Raw genomic sequence first — 6,194 nt, forward strand, 5'->3', positions numbered from 1 at the left:
GGGGGGTCGGGACCCCCCCCAATCTTGGAAAAGTCTAGAATTGTTCCCCCCCCAAAAAAATCATTGATGAAACGTTTTCATTTAAATTATATCAATATGAAAAGGCAAAAGAAGCAAAGAACGAACTAAATCTGCTATTTATCTCAGAAAAAAGTAATAATAAATTTTCAGGTCCCCCCCCACCATTGTTAGAACAATGGTTCAGTCCAAAGTGTAGGAGGAGCAACAACAGCGCTGATTGGCACAGGCTCCGTCAGAGCCGCTAAAGTGAGGAGTTAGCTGTTAGCTGTTAGCTGTGGCTCTGCAGCACTAAAATAAAACCCTTCCAGTAATAAATACTTACAAGACATGCAACACCTTTTATTTACTTTAACTACTCAATAAGAAGAAACACATTAACAATAAAAATCAAACTGCAGTTTGTTATTTTCTTACTTTGGCTTAATCATGAAGCTCTTTACTTGCAAACCTTGATATTTCACTCAAGTCAAAAATTTAAAACACATTATTTATAAAGTGGCCTCATTAATTAATTTCACTCATTACGTATTAACAGGCGCAGACCGTCCCTCTGTTTTTCCACACTCTGTATGTGTGCGTAGCAGCAGCACAACCAATCAAATTAACAGGATTTAACCCTTGTGCGTGCGAGAACTGAGGCAAACATAGAGGTCTATGGAAAATGATACAGGTTTTACGTGTGTGGGGTCGGTTGGACCCCATTTCAACATACAAGGGTTAAAAATAACGGGGGGGAAAACGAGAGACGGAAAAAACGCTCAAAGCAGATATTTCTTTTGGGTGCATCAGTCATGAAATTTCCAACTAAAAACGGAGTGAAACATGCAAAACCTGCAAGACCAGGATCTCAGATGGAGATGCAACTTCCAACTGTTGACATTTGAAGTTGCACAAAGAGGTAAGAGGTACTTTTGTTTTACTATGAGACAACTGACTAGCTAACGCCGTGTTAGCAACTCTGGGTTTCGTTAGAGATACCGCTCATCTTTCATTTGTATGCTATGTTTAGTCATGCTGTATAAATCCGATGATTCAAATGTATCCACAAATAAGGTTTTCGTCCTGGTCGTGGAACTCTGGGCCAGCTCTACACCCTCAGCAGGGTCCTGGAGGCTGCATGGGAGTTTGCCAAACCAGTCTACATGTGTTTTGTGGACTTGGAGATGGCCTTGGACCGTGTCCCTAGGGGGGCCTAGTGAGGGGTACTCCGGGAGTATGGGGTACCGGGCCCATTGATACTGGCTGTCAGGTCCCTGTATGACCGGTGTCAGAGTCTGGTCTGCATTGCCGGCAGTAAGTCGGGCTCATTTCCAATGAGAGTTGGACTCCGCCAAGGCTGCCCTTTGTCACAGATTCTGTCCATTACTTTCATGGACAGAATTTCTAGGCTGAGCCGAGGTGTTGAGGGGAACCTTTTTGGTGGCTTTAGGATCACGTCTCTGCCTTTTGCTGATGATGTGGTCCTGTTGCTTCATCAGATTGTGATCTGCAGCTCTTGCTGGAGCGGTTCGCAGCCGAGTGTGAAGCGGCCAGGATGAGGCTCAGTGCCTCCAAATTTGAGGCCATGGTCTTGAGCCGGAAAAGGGTAGAGTGCCTTCTCTGGGTTAGGGGGGTCGTCCTGCCTCAAGTGGAGGAGTTTAAGTATCTGGGGATCTTGTTCATGAATGAGGGAAGAAGGGAGCGGGAGATCGACAGGTGGATTGGGGCAGCGTCTGCCGTAAAGCGGGCGTTGTACCGGTCCGTCGTGGTGAAGAGAGAGCCGAGTCAAAAAGTGAAGCTCTCCATTTACCAATCTATGTTCCCACCCTCATCTATGGTCATGAGCTTTGGGTCATGACCGAAAGAACGAGATCACGGATACAAGCGGCCGAAATGGGTTTCCTCCGCAGGGTGGCTGGGCTCTCTCCCTTAGAGATAGGGTGAGAAGCTCGGTCACCCGGGAGGGACTCAGAGTAGAGCCGCTGCTCCTCCACGTCGAGAGGAGCCAGTTGAGGCTCGGGCATCTGGTCAGGATGCCTCTTGGACGCCTCCCTGGTGAGGTGTTCCAGGCACATCCCACCGGGAGGAGGCCTCGGGGAAGACCCAGGACACGCTGGAGGGACTATGTCTCTCAGCTGGCCTGGGAACGCCTTGGGATTCCTCTGGAGGAGCTGGAAGAAGTGGCTGGGCAGAGGGAAGTCTGGGCCTCCCTTCTGAAGCTGCTGCCCCCGCGACCCGACTCTGGATGAAGCGGAAGAAAATGGATGGATGGTAATGCATTCAACAAGTACTTTTACTTGTAATACTTAATTATTTTTAAAAGTCAGTACTTTTCTACTTAAGTGCAAATGCTAATGTGGTACTTTTACTGGAGTACATTTTTGTCTGTGTATTTATACTTTTACTTAAGTACATTTTTGAGTACTTTCTCCACCACTGTCAGTGTGTCTATGTTGAGCATAATTCACATGACGATTATTATAATCATTAATCATCATGATCTTCCCTACCTCGAGCTTGCACTTTGTTTCAATTTCAAACCCACAAAGCCTTAAAATCCACCTTGTCTTTCAAGGCGGATACAGATTGTGTGACAGTTTGCTATCTCTCTATTGTAACCCAAGAATCAGAATCAGCCTCTATTGTCATCGTTCACTGCAAAATTCATTTCAGTGAAGTCCATCCATAGACTAGTACCTGAAGCTACAATCAGAAAGCGCTGCCCTCGAATCTGGATGTTGAGTCAGTCTCCCAAGCAGAGCAGGGGTTTGTGAAGGTCAAGAGAACCAGTCAAAGTTGAACTAGCCTTGTGTAATTTTAATTGGAAATGCTTCTTTGAAAGAAATTAAACAGCAGAGCAGAATCATGTCTAATTGTTCTCATTTTTGATTTTGAGTCCATAAAGTAATTTTGAATTGAATTGGTTTTGATTTTGAAGATATTGACTCATCCAGCTGTGTTGTGATGTTTTAGGCCATGACCTGGACTGGTTTGGTAGTCCAGGAACAGCAGAAACAACAGGGCTTAAATTAGTTAAATTATATATTAAAAAAAAAAGCTATCCACATGTGTCACATTGCATCATGAAGTGGCACGGATCAAAATGAGATTATGACAGTATAACCGTCATCTAACATAGTATGGACTTATCACAGTATCTACACAAACTATTGGAACAATATTTGGGAATTATAAAAGAACAGCATTGCAGCACGTCTTTTTATTGCAACAAATTATGCCTTTAGAAGAGATTGAATGTGTTGCTGCAGTACTACAAAACAGAAAAGATTACAAATTCAGTGGATTTTAGCCAAATGTAGTTATTTTTTTAGGCCAGCAGGTGGCATAGTCCACCACAAAAAATATTAAATATATTACTTCACTAAAATGTATTTACTGTTAATGTTTTTGCTTTGTAAATATTTTAAACTATTTCAAAATATTGCTAGGCATTCTTTATTTATATCTTTGCTTGATTTCTCAATAATCTCATGATAACTTTATTTCCATTTTGCCATTGTATTTGATAAGATTTGAGTCATTCTTCTCAAATTCTTCTTCAAAAATGTTCACCCTCAAAAAGTAGTATTACCTCCCCTTTGGACTAATTTCTCTCGAGCAGCAATACAATAATACAAGAACTAGCAAAACTGCTCCAGACAAGAGCAGATATGGAAGCCAAGGTGTAGTGTAATTTGCATTTTTTTTATTCCACTGTGTATAATAAATAAAACAGTAACATTATAACATTAAGAAAAAATAAATAAAACAATATTAATTCATTAAAATACCACTATTCCTCAAATAAAATCAGAAAGAAGATAACAAATATTTTCCGTTTTAAAGAAGAGATCCAGCTGAATCTTTGCTGTGGGATATTTCTTCTGCTGAGGGCAGTGTGTGCAGGATCAGGTGGCATCAGCCTTCGACTTCTGATCACTTCAATTGATGAAATGTTACACATTTCCAAAACTGCGATACTGTAGAGAAAAATGTAAGTATTTAGCTTGATGGTGGCACCATGTGGATTATCTGTCCAGCTTGTTTACTACTAATTACACAAAATACAAATGAAAAGTAGTTATCATTTTCAAAAACTGGTGGGTAAAAATAGATAATGACAGGATTTTTTGGAGTATTACCACCACCACCTGGTTTAGCCTTTGAATTGCACTGCAGCGCAGCACAGGAGGGAAATCTAGAAGAACAGAGGTATTGGTTTAGAGTATTGACTTGCTTTTACAAGTAGTGAATCGGCCCAATACTGATATCGGGACACCACTCGTGTCATTGATCACTAAACTTCTGCTGACTCAATTAACAGACCTACAAACTTTACATGGGCTTCAGATTAGCTCAAGAATACAATATGTCAAGTGTGAAGATGAGTCTGCTACTGCCACAAAGGTTGGGTCTGTGCTGTATTTGAGCATTTCTATAAAAATTGAGACATATTTATATAAATGTCATTATGTATGTGTAATATACTGTAGTTGAAATGGTTCAGGTTAAATCCTGCTAAAATGCTCCATCTGCTGGTCAAAAGCATTCACCCTTAGAAAGCAAAGTGTTATGTGTGTGAAAATCTGTCAAATGCTTCTTATCATTTTTATGCAGATGATTTAGTGATTTACTGCTATTCTTCATCACTTGCACAGGCGATTCAGTACTTGCAGTCTGCTTTTACTGTAGTTTAAGCTCGTTTACAAACTCTGAAGTTGGTTTTGAATGTGGATCAGACGAAGGCGATGGTTTTTTCACACTCTAGGAAACTATCAGAGATCCCTCCACTGCTGTAGGGACACAAATTGAGTTTGTCAGTAATTATAAATATCTTGGCTTTATTTTAGATAAAGAGCTTTCTTTTAAAAATCACATAGCAAATTTGCTACGAACATTGAAAATGAAGATTGGGTTTTATTACAGAAATGTTTCTCTCTTAAAGCTAGAAGTAAATTGGTAGCTGCAACATTCCTGGCGCTCCTGGATTATGGAGATGTTTTATATATGAAAGCTTCGACCAAATGCCTTCAATCACTAAATACTGTATCATTGTGCTTTAAGGTTTGTAACCGGTAGCAGAGTCTCACACATCGTTGTGAGTTGTATGCAGAAGCTGAATGGCCTTTTTTAAGAGAAACAATCACCTGATGATCCTGATTTATAAATCTCTACTCGGTTTGGCTCCAGCATATTTAAACTCTCTTTTACATAGATCTATTAATTCCCATTCTTTACGTTCCAACAACATTTTTCTTTTGCATGTTCCATGTTGCTGTACAGAAAAAAGCAAGCTTTCAGTGTGATGCTCCTTCAGCCTGGAATCAGCTCCAGTCTGAACTCAACATGTCAGAACTGGTTTCACTGGACTCATTTCGAGTGATTCTTAAAAACAGGCAACGAGATTCTTTTAAACAGTGTCACTGTTTTTAAATAGTTTTATACTATTTTATACTTGTGTATATGTATTAATCAATTTTGTTTTGTAACCAGGTTGCTGTGCACTGCAGACTTCTGCCCAGGTCCCCCTTGAAAATGAGATCTGGATCTCAATGGGGTTTACCTGGTTAAATAAAGGAAATTAAAAAAAATTATGGGATCACTCTGCTATGTCTGAGAAAAATATTATTATTGTACTTGTAAAGTAAGCTTTTGGTTTTCATTTTTGCATATTATTGAAATATGTTTGTGGCGATACTAGTTCTGCTGATCTATCATTATTGTTGTGTTTTAGAAGAGTTTAGCTTGTGTGAAATCATGGTGAGAAATTCCCACACAGTAACATTGTTTTTCTGCCACAGACTGACCTTACCTCGATCCTCATTGTGTGAAATGCAGGTATGTTTTATCAAATAACTTTATTAGCAGTTCATTAGGACCAAGATTGAGTTTGATATAAAGATACAGGTCATACATTTTTTGAAATATTCAAAAATGTAAGTTTATAAAATCTTAACACAAAAAATGGCATACAGTACATAAAACATCAACATTTTATTCCATCCATCCATCCATCCATCCATCCATCCATCCATCCATCCATCCATCCATCCATCCATCCATCCATCCATCCATCCATCCATCCATCCATCCATCCATCCATCCATCCATCCATCCATCCATCCATCCATCCATCAATCCATCCATCTTATTCGGGGGCAACAGCCTAGGAAGGGAGGCCTAGACTTCCCTGT

This window comes from Poecilia reticulata, chromosome 21 (assembly GCF_904066995.2).
Source record: "Poecilia reticulata chromosome 21, P_reticulata-male-v2, whole genome shotgun sequence".
NCBI lineage: Eukaryota > Metazoa > Chordata > Actinopteri > Cyprinodontiformes > Poeciliidae > Poecilia > Poecilia reticulata.